Here is a 15,430-nt window from a genome sequence, read left to right on the forward strand (position 1 = left end):
TACCCAGGCCGCTGACCTCATCCGGACTGGACAGATGCTTCAGTACAGCAGCTCCCTCCGAAGCCTGGCATGCAGGTAAGGGCGGAACAGATGGGGCTCCCACAGAGGCCCAAATCTCATTTACTTTGCAGTGCCTCCATGTAAAAGCATCTTTTGATGACCTGATACAGCGGAACCAGTTGAAACCTGAAGGCTTTTAACATGCTCAGCAGATGAGAAAAAGGGGAAAATCAATGTGGACAGACGATCAATCAGCCAGTGACAAAAGGTCGGCTTTCTCCCATCATGGCTCCTTTTCTTTGAAAGGTTCCCATTCTAGTGGGATAGAGCAGTAGTGTCAAGTCAGAAGCCAGTATGTTCTTCTCTGCTAGTAGGTACTGCTCCTTGGTTGCTCATTGATTTCCCCTTTTTCTGGGCTTCTCCAGGCCCAGTCACAGCAGCCAGCCCTGTGTTTAAGAGGCTGGCAGAACCTTCAGTCTTTCAAAGTCTCACTAGCTGTTAGCTAACAACAGCAACCATAAATTACTGAGCATATGACACTGGGCTAAACTCTATGCTAACTAAGCACTTTAAGAACATTAGCTTATATGCCCTCCTCAACATAACCCCATTTAAAGACAGGAAAACTAAGACTCTGCAAATAGTAAACTTATCCAACATCACAGAACAAACAGAACCTGGAATGTTTAGTTCAAGAAACCAGGACCTGTATAACTGAGCCCACATCTGGCAAAGCATCATGGGACAACATACTAAGGAATGGGCCCTGAGGTGAGGAGCAAATACAGCAACCTCAGAATATCAGATCTTAACCATCAGCCACTAGAAAGAACATATTCTGTGCACATACACACACTAATAATAAATAATTTTAAAATTATAATAACAATAGGTCAGGCATAGTGATGCATGTGTTTAATCCCAGCACTTGGGAGGCAGAGACTGGTATATCTCTTGAGTTCAAGGCCAACTTGATCTACATAGTGAGACCCAGTCTCAAAACATAAGAACAGTCTCATGCCACATCACTGGCCATATTCAAAAGCTCGAAAGCCCCAATGGAGAATCACATGTAGGATCAGACTCTGCACAGGAAGGGATTTGCTTGTGATTGGTCCTCAATAAAATCAAGCTGTGCCTGGTGACTACTTTAAATTGCTAGCCATGCCCTTTCCTAACCTGAAGCAGGCTTTCCTGTCCTCTTCCATCCATCTCTATATAGGTCTACAAAGCGCCTATCTAGGCTCGCCAGCTTTCTAGACAATTAATGACAGTTAATGACAGTGTCTTCCCAGGTGGCTCTACTTCCTCCACTGTCACCTGCTGACAGGCCCTGCACAATCTAGACATTCCGGTGCCAAGTTTACAAAAACAACACAATTATTAGTAATGAATACCACTTTCTATTTGCTATATTGTTATTATAACAGCAGTATAGAAACATAGCTCTCTGATATAGTTGTTGAGTTCAGGAAACTAAATGGCAGCACACTAAAGTCAAGGAGCCTATCTAGGAAGGGAGAGAAGAGTCCAGTTATCAAGAGGTTGGGTGAATCACAGTGATGGCATCTATTAACCAAACCTTACGGCAGCTTATTCCACTGCACCTCAGAGGGCTGTTGAGTGGAGGAAATGAGACAATCCATGCATCTGGTGCACAGAAGCATTCAGTGAAGAGTCCGCCTCTGTAATCATTATTATTAATGCCATCTCGACGTCAGTGACAGACCAAAGCTTCCTTTATCGAAGAAACTGTTCTTCAGTAGCCAGCCCAGCTCTATCATGGCAAGTCAAATGTGCTGAACAAGTGACAGCTCTCCTGCCTTAGCTCTGTGGCACAAATGGGTCAAACAGAGCTAAGGACAAAGAGAGCTGGGAAGGGGTGGCTAAAAACTTAAGTGGAGGGAGGTGGAACCACTCATACATACAATAACTGGGGTACCATTCTAAGCCTTTATACTCTTGGCTATGTATTTACCAGACAGGAACTTTGTTCAGCTTACAATGGGTCAACATCAGTCCGCAGCTTTTCTCCTTCAGTCTTAGCACCAACTGCTTCTGCCTCCTTCCCTCCCTTCTCTGCATATCAGCCTCCAGAATCCTCCTTCCTCTGTGCCAGCCCTGGCTGCCATTCCTAAGGATAGGCTTTGCTGCCTTCCCAGCTCAGCCCCAGCCCCAGCCCCAGGCCTGAAGTAGGCTTTACTAGGCCCCAAGGACAATCCTTGCAGGATCCCTGGAGGTGCTCTAGTTTCAGCCATGCCTGTCTCTTTGGTAGTTCATGAGGTAACAACCAGGCAAAGCTGTCTTCAAGTGGCTTGCTCTTGGTTGGTCAGCCACCCCACTGTGGAGGACCAACCCACACTGGGACCTTGGGTAAACGGAGACAGAAAACAAATGGAAAGATAAGAGAACTACAAAGAAAACTTGAGACTCAGAAGGATACTAACTGTAGGCCTGGGGCTATAGCTGCACTTTTATAAGAAGCCTAAGAAATAAATGCTATAGGCTCTTTAGATTTGGAAACTACACACAGTATTACAAAATAAAACCAACCTGCTGGACTTCGCTGAGATTTCACAGAAAGGTAGGTCTTGTTTGGGTTCTTAATAAGAACCAAACAGACAATAAACAGAAAATGGAAGAAAGGGACAATATGGTTGGTTCATGTAATTTACATATAATAATAGCTATGTCCCTATCATTATAGGGAGCTGGGGAGATTGGCCCATAGTAAAGTGCCAGCCACAAAAAGCATGAAGACCAGTTTGGGTCCCCAGCCCCCACATAAAACCTGGGTGTGGTAACCCATGTCTATCCAATCCCAGTGCTGGAGGTGAAGACAGGGAAGTTTCCTGGGGCTTGCAGGCCAGCCAGCCTAAGTGAATCGATAAGCTCTAGGTTCAGTGATAGACCTTATCTCAGAAAACGTGGTGGAGAGAAACACCTGACATTGACCTTTGACCTTTACACATACAACACCCACACTTCTGTGTATTGAGAATGATATGAACTGTTACACTTAATTCATTACATCTCTATAAGTTAGATAACTTTTTTTTTCATTTTATAAAAGCAGGAAATGAATAAAATTTAGGAGGTTGGCTTGAAGTAACCAGTCTGACTCCACACTCTGATCTCTCAAGTCAGACCCCCTAGGAAGATGATGATGCACCAAGAAGAAAATGTCCTTTACCAACAGTAAGTGAATTCAGAGGGTGAGTCTATATGCAGAGTAAATTCCAAGGACACCTTGGACTCATCCAGGATTCCATAAGCAATGTATCCCTTCAACAAATCAGTTGGCCTCTCTGAGTTTCTATGATTCCAACAGTAAAACAAGGGATCTACACTTGTCTTTTCATATTTTTGGCATTTAAAAGAAACTGCAGTTCTAATCGGAAAAGCCTCTGAAGACAAGAACTTTCCTCCTATTATAATGAACGGCTCCCTTGCTTCGTGCAAGGAGAAAAACAGGTGAGTCCAATTTGAACAATGGGGCATTGGACACCGTGGAGTTTGCAGCCTTCCCTTTCCTTTCTCATTTTAGTTGAGCTCTTCAGGGTCAGCAAGAAGACCTTGACTGGAGGTAAGCGGCTGTGTCCCCCCTCTCCCCAGTAAGCAGCCCAGACTAAGCTGGCTCTTTGCTGTAGCTAGTCAGGTCAAAAAGCTTTCTAAGAGGAATGCTGTGTTGGCTGCAGACAGGGAGCCTGCCACCCTGAGGAACAGCCTTGTGAAACAGGCAAGTGCTATACCAAAATAAAGTCTGCAAAGCGTCAGATCTGCCTTAAGACTGTCTTAAATGGGGCTGGAGAGATGGCTCAGTGGTTAAGAGCACTAACTGCTCTTCCAGAGGTCTTGAGTTCAAATCCCAGCAACCACATGATGGCTCACAACCATCTGTAATGAGATCTGATGCCCTCTTCTGGTGTGTCTGAAGACAACTACAGTGTATATAATAAATATTTTTTTTTAAAAAAAGACTGTCTTAAACGACCACCCATGCCTGTCTCCATTTTGTTCCCATCCAGAGTTAGTTTACTCTGCAGCAAGAAGCCGCCAACACTGGCATTCCCACATCATAGCAATGTGAAATACACGCTTCTGACATCTGAAACAGTCTGGCCAGCTAGGTGAGCCCATGTTCTTACTTCCTATCAACACTGAAGACCAGAACCTGAGCACATGAAACCCTCAGTCCTTCTACAGCGGCCAGAGACTGAGGCAACCCTGGTAAATGAAAACATCCTCTAAGCCCCAGGAGTCTCTAGACAAGACCATAGGGACTCCTGGTTCTGCCTGGCCGCATACAGGTTTTGAGTGACCTTTTCAAAAAAGACTGAAAAGTGGGTACAGTCCAACTGTAAACAACTTCTAGAAACTTGCATACATCACATGTAAAGACTGAGGGGTTGCTCCTCTCACTTGGAACTTGAGGCTTGAAGAAGATCACCTTCAGAGATTAGGTCTTACCAGAGCTACTTATTGGGGAAAGCAGTTCCCTCTGCCAAAGCAAACAAGACCCGTCTGTTTCTATGCCCATGCTTTTAACTGTGTCTTTGTCCTAAATGCCCTACACTAGGCTAAAACTGCAGCTCCAGTTAGAGTTGGGTAGGACTTGCTGCACCAAACAATCTCAAAAATGCAAAAGGAAAGAGGCATGAAAGAAAGACTCAATATTTTAAAAAGGAAATAATATATGCATGATTTATATTTTTAGAAAAATCACCTTGAGTCACATGACTAACACCATCCAACTTGACCAAAAATCATTTCTTTACTTTTATTAGTTTGTTACTGGTCCTTAGGTGTCACACTTTAGTACAATCACATCCTGTATAATGATGTTTCTATCAGTAATGAACTATAGTCACAATGGTGGTCCCATTAAGATCATTATGCAGTTCTTAGTGCCACCACAGCCACCCCAATGCTGTGGACAAAACGTTCACTTGTTCATGATGCTGCTGACACAGATAAGCACCCTATACTGCCAGCTGTATACAGTATACACAGCACATACACTTATGTATAAAATGCAACGTTTTAACAGAGTTCCATTACAGCTACGTAACTGCCAATGCTACTTTTCTGTTGTTAAATGGTTGCTGTAAAACGGCATGCTGTGTGACTCTGGTAGCAAGTTCATACATGTCACATGTAACATGTCCCCCGACTGCAACATACCTAACATGAAGTGAATGACCTATGTGTAAGGACACTAACGGCATCCACACAATGACAGACTCATTCAGAATCTATCCCCTAGTAAATGACTAGATACTAGGATACTAGGTGTGTGTGTGTGTGTGTGTGTGTGTGTGTGTGTGTGTGAGAGAGAGAGAGACAGAGACAGAGACAGAGACAGAGAGAATGTGTCTGTATGCATGCCTGAGGATGGAAGCCACTGTAGCTGGCTAGTCTGAGGGCTACTGGTCAAATACAAGCAAGCCAACACTGACACATAACATATACTTTCCAAACACAAAATAATGAAGCATTTTAGTCTCGAGGCTTTAGAACTGAGTTGCATGTTTACCCAAAATAACCAAAACTATGCCTTCTCATATCACTGGCCCACAATGAAATTTTTTGCTTCTCCCTCCCCCCCCCCCCCCCGCAATCACAACTATTTTAAAGCAAGTCTAACTATACATACATGTGCAAAGTGGGCAGGATTTGGGGGCAGTAGATTTCTAGGTTGGCCCAGTGGATCTCTAGGTATTAGTGACTTTTCTAATTGGTGTTAGCAAATACCTAAAGAAGGAACCTAATGGGATGAAAGATTTATGGTGGCTGTTCCAGAAGATGTGGTCAGTCCGCCATTGCAGCAGGATGTGCATAGACAGCTTCTCACAAAAAGGCAGATGAGGAAGCAGAGGTTAAGACTGGAATCCAGATCACCCATCACCTTGAAAACTCACTCCCAGAGACTACCTTCTGCTGCAAGACCATAGTCCCAAATGTTCCACAACCTCCCTAGTCACCAGCTAGGCACCAAATATTCAAACACATGAACCTGTAGGGGACACTTCAGATTCAAACTGTCACTCCTTTGTTTCTCCCTCAGTTTTCTCAAGGCATTCCTGGTTCAAAGGCAGAAGGCTGTCTTGAGTTTGTTCTCCCTGGAACTATAATAAAATGGTATGTCTGCTACACTGTATGCATACTATGTATGCAGCCTGTTGGCTTCCTTGGGATGGGACCTCGCTAGACCTCGCTGAAGGTGAACTACTGACTAGACATTAACTTCCTCCTTCCAGGTACCTGCCACCCAAGAATTTAGCTGATTATAGCTAATTAGTCCTCAAACATCTGACTAACATGTGTACTGTTCACTTTTTGGTCTCCTTCTAAGGAGTTCAGAAAAAAACTGAAGATTACATTTTTGCATTTAGTAAAAGGCAGAAAAGCACACTTTGAAGTGAGTCAAAAGACGAGGAAAGAACCCAATACAATGACTGTATGACTGCCTGCAAATGCCTTGAAGGGATACGTAAATGATGCGACTGCTAAGTAAGCCTCAAGTTCATCACATGGTAAGTGATCAATTTCCCTATGCTTCCTCATTCTTTATAAAGAAAATCTAGATCCATTATAAGACCATACAAACCAACTGTTTCCTAGAGGCCCATGATGGAGGCTGACTGCTAATGGCCAGCCCACAGGAAAAAGTGGATTAAAAAAAGACCTGCACAGTGAAAGAATTCCTCCTTTCAACCATACCAGTAACCTAGTCAGAAACATCCACGACTACTGCCAAATCAAAAGTACTATGTACTTATTCTAGAAAGTCCAGACAATGCAGGTAAGTCTGTGTTGGAGGATGGCTTTGTGCACCGTATATTCAGATGCTGATTTCTATGCCAGGACATCTTGTAGTCCTGACATTGGCATGGCCAACCATCTCCAGTCTCAATGTTATGTAAAAATCATTCTCCATCACCTCTGATTGGTTAGTAAGTACTGATTACCCAAAAAACTGGGCAGGAGAAGAGAGTCCCAGGGGAGAAGGACCAAGAAAGAGAAGAGCCAGAAGGATTCACCACGAGGTCTGGATGAGAGAGCATGTAACCAGGATGCAGACTATAAGTAAAGGACCACATGGCTGGGAAGTAGGCAGCCAGAGAGGTTACAATAGGTAAGTACCTGCCCAGCATAGTGCCTGTAGCTTGTTAATAAAAATACCAGATCTCTGTATCATTTATTCGGGAGATAAAATGGGTTAGAGCAGGTGTAGAAACACCCTGTTGTTACTTGAGAGCAAACAGGCAAAGCAACCTCCTCCCAAAAAATTACAAGTCTGTGTGTGTATGTGTATGTATGTGTGTGTGTGTGTGAGAGAGAGAGAGAGAGAGACAGACAGAGAGACAGAGACAGAGACACACAGAGAGAGACAGAGAGAGAGAGAGAGAGAGACAGAGAGAGAGAGAGAGAGAGGGGGAGAGTGCAGGCAGTGCGTGTATGAATTATTCCAGAATGCCAACTAACATAAAGAATATACTTTAGGTGTTTTAGTAAGCATATGTAGATGACACATACACACAATACATACATGTAATATATACATTAAACTTATAAACAAATAAGTTATATTATGCATCCTATTCTGTAGCTATTTCCACTCAACATTCTTCATAAACATCTTTCCCTCTCAAAAAATTATGTGCTGATAAATATACAGGGAGTGTATGTATATATACACGTTCGTTCACATGAGCTCCTCAGGCACTGTCTACCTTTTGTTTGGAGGTTGTGTTTGGAGATCTTATTTTTTTATTATGTGCATTCCTGTGTGTCTGTGTGAGGGTATGTGCATATGAACTCAGGTTTGTATGGAGAGGGTGTCAAATCTCATCAAACTTAGAATTAGAGTTGGTTATAGGCTGCCAGACATAGGTACTGAAAACAGAATTTGGGTCCTCTTTAAGAGCAATATATACCACTAAGCCATCTTCTCAACCCATTTGTTTTTCAGGCAGGGTCTCTCATTGCCTTGAGCTGATCAAGGAGGCTGGACAGTGAGCCCCTGGATCTGCCTGTGTTCTCCCTAGCTCAAGGGTTAGACACACAGGCCACCATACTTAAGTCTGTTTGCTGTGGTTTATAAAAATATTTATCTGTTTGGTTCATGTGTACATACATCATGTATACGGGAGTTGATTCTATTCTTTACACCAATATAGGTTCAGGAATCAAACTTAGGTCATTAGGCCTTGGTGATAAGCACTCTTTCCTTGCTGAGCCATCTTGATGGCCCTACCCTTTGATTTTTATTTTTTAAACATGGGTTCTGAGGTTTCTGAACTCAGGTCTCCAGGCTTGCATGGAAAAAGGACTGAGCTCCCGCCTTAACCTGGACAAAAAATTTAACTGTTGTTATCGCTGTTAATGCTCAGACAGTTCACACATACTCTATAAGACTATTTACTATTTACATCCTACTATTCGATCTGTCAAAATTCTGCTACAGTACTCCAGAGGGAGCAAAGAGACTGAGATTCTGTGTGTTAAAACACTGTAACAGCTTACTAACTCAATGACAATCGGATTTGTTATTTTAATTTCTTATTCTCAGATATTAACTTGCTTCCTGTAATTCACTATTATAGACATACTAGGGTAATAAATGGAAAATAAAGTTAAAAACCAGAACATTAACAATTATTTCCTGGGAATAAATCCCTAGAAGAGAAATTGATGGATCAAAGATTATGTAAAAATATTTTATATAAAATCTATCCTAGCAATCGATTCATATTTTCAACATATTGTATGTGCCAACTAATTCAATTTCCCTTAAAACAAAACAGAACAACATCTTTTCCAGAGACATGGAAGACAAATAAGACAAATATCCAGGAAGCAAGTAAAGAAGTATCAGCTTTCCTGTGAACACAACAACTTAACAGTTGTTAAATGATGGGACAAGAAACGAGAGGTTCTAATGATCATCCTTCAATTTCATCTAAATTTCTTCGATGCATTTTTTTAAGTATTAGACAAACCTTACTCTTTCTGCCCTCCAAAAACAAAAGAGGGTATATTTGAAAAATCTAATGAGTCCTCATCCTTTTTAGCACTGGGCTGAAAGTCTAGTCTTGGACTAACCAGAGCCACTGACTCATCTGTGGAGCCTTGGAAGCAGCAATCGGGTTGTATTTACCCCACAGACCTGTCATATGAACTTCTGAGCTATAAACTGAACCAAAGGGCATTATAAAACATATTAGAACCATGTAAATTTCCACACCACCTAGCCTCTTTATCAGATAATTACCCAAGTTTCACAAGTAATCCCCACCCCTCTAATTAACTCCTGGTATAAGACTGTGCGTATGTGGGATTCACAATGGAACATATGACTCAGGCCTATATGCTGCCGGTATGCTCCTGGCTTCAATGACTATTATCAGGGGTACACAGGCACCCAGGTCAACCAGCACTGAAAATGGTCACCATGCCAGAAAGACGAGGGAAAGTAAAATGCCTGTGGAAGAAGATGATTCTTTTGCCCTGGTGAGTTTCAAATCTAATGCATATAGAACTCAAGAATGAGATTCTTAGGTAGAAAGCAATATTGAGAAATTATAAACTAGGTTTTGAAAACATCATTTGCACCCTGAATCCAATGGCTTCAAGAAAGGAAATCAAAGCCTAACCTTCATGAATACACCAGTCAGTAAATTCCCCTTTATATTCACCAGATGCCAGCTTGTGTCCCAATGGAAAGAGTTCTCATAAAGATAGCTACCACTTCTCAGACCTCCTACTTAAGCAGCACAGAGAGGAAGATCCAATGCTTAGACTTCCTGATTCGTTCCTGGACCAGCTTACCAGGCCAGTGTCAATATGTCACAGTACTCTCAGCTGAACAACAGAAGCAATAATCCCGGGCCCAGGAATGTTGTCAAAGCCATCAGGATACTATTTATGTAAGATGCCATGACTAACAAGCTGAAAGAACTATCCTGTCCCTCCTCTACATACAGTCAGAGTATTTACTCCTGCCTTCTACTGTGGAAACATTCTGACTCATCTTCATGCTCCCAAGGAGAACCCCCACCTCCTATTCTCACAATGTGATAGAATGTAGAGCAAATGCTTCGGGAAGCCTTCGCACAATCATGACATGACCAATCGTCTTCCAGCTCAAAAGGTAATTGATCTAAACCACATCCTATGAAACTGAAAAACCAAACACGACCAGAGTTCTTAGTTTCAATTACCCAACAATTTCCCTTTAAGTGCTAAGACTCAATTTAGGAAGAATTCAGATTTCTAAGACAGAGACTCATGTTTGTCTGCCTTTATTATACATATTCGATTAAGGGTTATATATAATCCATATATGTGTGCATGTATATACACATTTATTTTCATAAATGTTTATATGGCACATGGATAATTAATATGTACAGAGATAAACAGATACTTCAATCAAAATAGAGTCCAACATACGATGAAAAGCAACAAGCGATGAGTTACTGCAGGCTTTGCAGAGATCTCTCTTGCTGGGAGTGGTGGTGTGTGCTTTTAATCCCAGCACTCAGGAGACAGAGACAGGTAGATCTCTGTGAGTTCAGGGTCAGCCAGGACTATACACTGAGGTTCTGTCTCAAACAATAACAGTAAAAACAAAGAAGATTCCTCAGTTCTTGCCTACTTTCTGTCCTGTCCAAATTGCTACCACATAAGGGTCAATGCAGCGCTGTCTATTTTGGTTGCCCTGACAGGCCCTGTTTTAGAAAATTCTAAGACAGACAGTAGCTCCAAAAGTTCTGGTTATACATACATTTGACAACCTGAAGGCAACTACAGGCCCAGGAAAAAACCACACACATAAACGCATGCTCATTTTGCATCTAGAAACACAGGGTTCAAAAAGTTGCAAGACTGTCAGCAGTTTTGCACGTACTTCAACCACATCCAACCCTTTCGCTCAAAACTCAGCAGTGCAAATACTATAGCTCCTTCATCTACTCCTCAAGTCCTGCATGTGCCTTCTAGGAAGAATGGAACATGCTTTGTAGGAAAAAATAGCTGGGCTTACACATCTATCCTGACACTCTGCACCTCAGTGTTCTCACCTAACATTTGGGGGAAATCAGAAAAGCAGTCGTACCAGACACGTCTCAGATACTGAGACGGAGTGGAGTTATGTGGCACTGTACTCTGACCTGGGACATTTATGTTTGTCTGTTTGCTTGGTTTTGCTTTCTTCATTTTGATGGCTTAGATTTTCATTTGTTTTGCTTTGTTATTGTTGATTGCTTGTTGTTTTGTTTTGCTTCTTGAAAGAAGGCCTTGGCTGGCCCGAGATCTGCCTGCCTCTGTCTCCCCAGTGCTGGAATTAAAGGTATGTGCCAACCAAGCCCTGCTGCTTTGGTGTTTTGGTTTGCTTTTATAGATATAATTAGAGTTAAGGCTGACCTTGAATCCATGATCCTCCTGCCTCAGCTTCACAAGTGCTAAGATTACAGGCTTGTAACACTGGACTGGTTTTATTCTCTGAGAGTCTCGTTTGTTGACTTATCTGATCCCCCCAAACACAAATTATATCCTGTGTACCTCAGTTCTTAGACACACAGCAAGTGCTTGCTAAATACCGGCTGATGAGCCACCAACAGTGTGGTGGTCTGGATAAAAATAGCCTGGCTTATATATTTGGATATTGCCACAGGCTTACACATTTGAATTCTTGGTTCCCAGTTATTTAGAAAGGATTAGGATGTGTGATCTTGTTTGACGAGGTGTGTCCCTGAGGTTGAGCTTTGAGGTTTCAAACACCCACAAGGCCCAGTCAGTCTCAGTTTCTCTCTATCTCTGTCTATAATTTACAGATCATGTGTGAGCTCTCAACTGCTACTCCAGCATCATGCCTGCCTGTCTGCCACTTTGCTCCACCGCCATAATCATGGACTAACCCTTTGAAACTGTAAGCAAGCTTCCAAATAAATGCTTTCTTTTATAAGCTGCCTTAATCATGGTATGTAGTCATAGCAACAGAACAGTAACTAAGACAGATAGTGAGTGCTCATGTTGCACAAGACACTAGTCTGTCACTTTACTAACTCAAGATGAATCAGGAATGTTTAACTCTTGCTCTAGTACAATTATGCCTAACAAATCATAGTTATTTATACCAATTCTGATTAAATGATATCAATAGCAAAGGAAACTGAATCCTATGGATGCACAACTCAATTTTAGTTTTTTTGTTTTGTTTTTTTTTTTCCAGAGCTGGGGACCAAACACAGGACCTTGCGCTTGCTAGGCAAGCGCTCTACCACTGAGCTAAATCCCCAACCCCTCAATTTTAGTTCTTAAGAACTGGTTCTTAAGGTCATATTTCTTTGTGATACTATAGTGACAATCCTGGAATTTTCAAACTTTCAATTTTTTATAAGAAAGTTTTCGTTTTAATCTCAGGCATGGAGATATGGGGCTGCTTTGAGCTGACCACAGCAGCTGACTATTGTGATTTGCCTCATGCTCTAGCAGAGGCATGAAATTTACCAGCTGCAGATAGTTTCTGAGATTGTGTGACACTTGGAATCCTGGGAACTTATCAGAGTGCATATAAATGCTAGGGCCCTGAGAAGCAGCAGGGGAATTTGGCTGCAGTTAGAAGTCATGCTCAAAGAAGAAACAAAAGGAAAGATATTAGATTCAGGTATATGTCTGGCTCTCCCTTGTATCCTTCTTTCTCTTCTATTAGGGGCTGGGGATTAAATTGGGGGTCAGGGTGGATAAAAGGTGTGAAAAAGAAGAACCCACGAAGTAGTAAAAGACCAGCTACCAGACCCCTTCCCCACAGTACTCTACCACCTTCTGGAGGAAAAAAAAAAGGAGTGGGGAGGAATTCTCTTATTATTTCAATTATTCCCTACCTCAACGGTTTCCTAAATGTGATACAAATAGCTTCTCATCCAGTAGTAATATGGTTCCATTTCTTTACTCTGTAAGCTAATTTTCACCTCCTATAGTGAATTCCAGAATTTGAGGCTAAAAACAGGAAGATCCATCTGTCTCTTCTGATCCATACACCTCACTCCCTTGAAGGAGGGAAAGGTATCAAATTATTCACAAAATCATTCCTGCCTCTTCTCTTAACAAAGGTGCCAGCCGAAAAGTTAACTGGAGCCACAGCCATAGGGCAAGAAGACCTAATGACAACATTCAAGGGCTGGGTAGCCTCCCTCGTTCATGTGTGAAAGCATCTTATTTAAAGCCTTGTTTTGAATACCATATATGCTTTTTAAAATAGGGAGTCAGCTACTTAAAAGATGCCACTTTACAGTTCTTGAGATATTTGCTCCTACTATGTGTTACTCACAAAAAACTCAGTGATGCCAGGCACAGTGGGGCACATGATTAATTAGGAGGCAGGGGCAGGCAGATCTTTATGAGTTAAGGCCAACCTGGTTTACATAGTGAGTTCCAGGACAGCCAGGAGTACAGATACCTTATCTCAAAAAAAAAAAAAAAAAAAGAAATGAAAAAGGGAAGAAGGAAGGAAAAGAAATCACTGATGACAGAGTGGCTTTTGACTTATTTTACTTAAAAATGTATCCTGTCAAAGACAGTAAGAGATGAGGACAATACAGCTCTGTCTCTTCAAATCCCCTAGAAACAATGAGCTATACTGCATATGGCAGCAAGAAAAGGCCAAGAGCTAAAGTCCTAAACAAATCCAGACATACTTGCCAAGAAGCAAAGAGCAGATTCCACCTCCACCGGCTGGCAGGCAGGCCCACACATTCTGCTTAGCCACATGAGACAGCCGGCTCTTGCTCTACCCACCCCCAGGCTCAGTCAGGATATTTGGGTAGCAAGAGAATAGCAACACTGGTGACTTTTCTAGAATATGTTGTATAAAAATAGAGCTTCCAATTTTAGACCTAAAGTTGAAAAGAAAAATAGCCAGAATTAGAAGTTTGTTTTAACACAATACACTGAAAATTCCAAGTACTACAAGTGTAAATGCTGGTAGAAGAGATGGGGTCACACTACACAGGGCTCCTCAGTGAGTCGGCCAACAGTCAGGCTTGTTTAACAGAGCACATCCATCAGTGATAGAATTAAGAAGTGTACTGTGTGGGGTGATGGAAAACCACTCCTCTTTTGTTTCTCTGGGAAATGCCAGAGCTGACAAAAACGAATCTCAGCAGAAACTTACAAGACAAATACATTAGTAAGCCTTTTCTGAAGCTAGTCAAAGAAGTGTTCGAAACTCTAAATAAGACTCATTTTTCAGAAATTAAGTCAGTGTAACAAGGTGGGAGGTACTTCTAAACTAATCTAAACTTCAATCACAACTTCAACATTTCCAGATTTTAACCCCCATTCTTCATCACCACTCTATCTCTGAGCAAAAGCCAAATGCTTCCTTTTTATGGCAAGTTTCTAGCCCTTCAGGCATGAGAATCACTCTGGTAGGACTGGGTAAGAACTGAAGACCCAGAATGACACCTTCACAATAAAGACCTCCCAAAGGGTTTGTGGGTACCATAAATTACATAACACTTCTATGAGGCAATCAGGATCAGCCCCCATTCATTTAAGTTGATTCAGTATTGCCAAATGGGCTTATCAAATCGAAGGCTCACTATCCACCAGAGCTGAGCAAAGGCACAGTGACTGGTTTCACTGTGAATCAGCTTGCTGTCAAGGAAAAAAAAAAAAAAAAAAAAAAAAAAAAAAAAGAACAAAACAAACAAAACCCTGTGGCTTTTTTTTCTTCCAAGTCAGAACTAAAAAGTTTAAGAACCAAAAAAAGAAAAGACTTCATTACTCCCCTTCAACCCTAAGGAGGTTTTTCAGACTGAATTTTTAAGGATGTAATATGACATCTTACTATAACAGATGCATTAGTATGTCTATGACATGGGCAAGAATGAATGCATTATATATGATTTACTTCCATGGAGCACAAACACGTCAGTTAAATGGAACCAGCCCAGTACTTAGGAAGCAAAGACAAGAATATCTCTGTGAGTTCAAAGCTAGCTTGGTCTAGTTCCAGGACGACCGGAACCATGTAGAGTGACACTGTCTCAAAAATACACACAATCATAACCAGAACATAGAAGAAAAAGGATGGTGTTACTGTCTTGGTGACAGCATCTTAGACTGCATGCCCAAGAAGGAAAGGGAGTATAGTACAAGATAGGGCCAACCAAGAAAAGGCTCCTAATTTGGGAGCTGGAGATCTTAGGGGAGGAGTCAGGAAGAGAGCAGGAGAATGCCTTCATAGGAAGTGTATTCACATGTGACACAAAATGTAAAGGAAGACCACTTGGAAGGAGACAGAGGATCAACAAGAGAAGGAAGGGGGTGAGGGAAAGACAGCAGTTTGGAGATAAATAAGAACAGGTGTAAAATCACACATGCACGCAAAGAAAATGACATAATGAAACCTATTGCTTCC

General features: G+C 41.8%; 1 protein-coding gene and 1 long non-coding RNA gene across 10 annotated transcripts in view; one reads left to right on the top strand and one right to left on the bottom strand.

Moving 5' to 3' along the window:
* Positions 1-15,430, bottom strand: part of Dcun1d3 (defective in cullin neddylation 1 domain containing 3) — a 42,647-nt gene that overhangs the window by 9,328 nt on the left and 17,889 nt on the right. The window contains exon 1 of one of the 7 annotated variants that reach the window (XM_087560691.1): positions 13,704-14,705. The gene's annotated coding sequence lies outside the window, so the exon portion shown is untranslated. 7 annotated transcript variants of the gene reach the window in all.
* Positions 1,743-11,971, top strand: LOC147996951 (uncharacterized). Of its 3 annotated transcripts, XR_015652439.1 has the most exons (10): positions 3,074-3,198; positions 3,381-3,474; positions 3,548-3,586; positions 4,029-4,130; positions 6,068-6,141; positions 6,396-6,536; positions 6,625-6,805; positions 9,705-9,837; positions 9,990-10,156; positions 11,841-11,971. It is a non-coding gene; the product is annotated as an uncharacterized LOC147996951 (long non-coding RNA). The 3 variants fall into 3 exon arrangements; XR_015652440.1 differs by lacking the exons at positions 3,548-3,586; positions 9,705-9,837; positions 9,990-10,156; positions 11,841-11,971 and adding exons at positions 1,743-1,785; positions 6,988-7,138 and having other exon boundaries at positions 3,077-3,198; positions 6,627-6,805; XR_015652438.1 differs by lacking the exons at positions 3,074-3,198; positions 3,381-3,474; positions 3,548-3,586; positions 4,029-4,130; positions 6,068-6,141 and adding an exon at positions 6,988-7,138 and having other exon boundaries at positions 6,261-6,536.

This window comes from Rattus norvegicus, chromosome 1 (genome assembly GCF_021556685.1).
Source record: "Rattus norvegicus strain SHRSP/BbbUtx chromosome 1, alternate assembly SHRSP_T2T, whole genome shotgun sequence".
Lineage (NCBI taxonomy): Eukaryota > Metazoa > Chordata > Mammalia > Rodentia > Muridae > Rattus > Rattus norvegicus.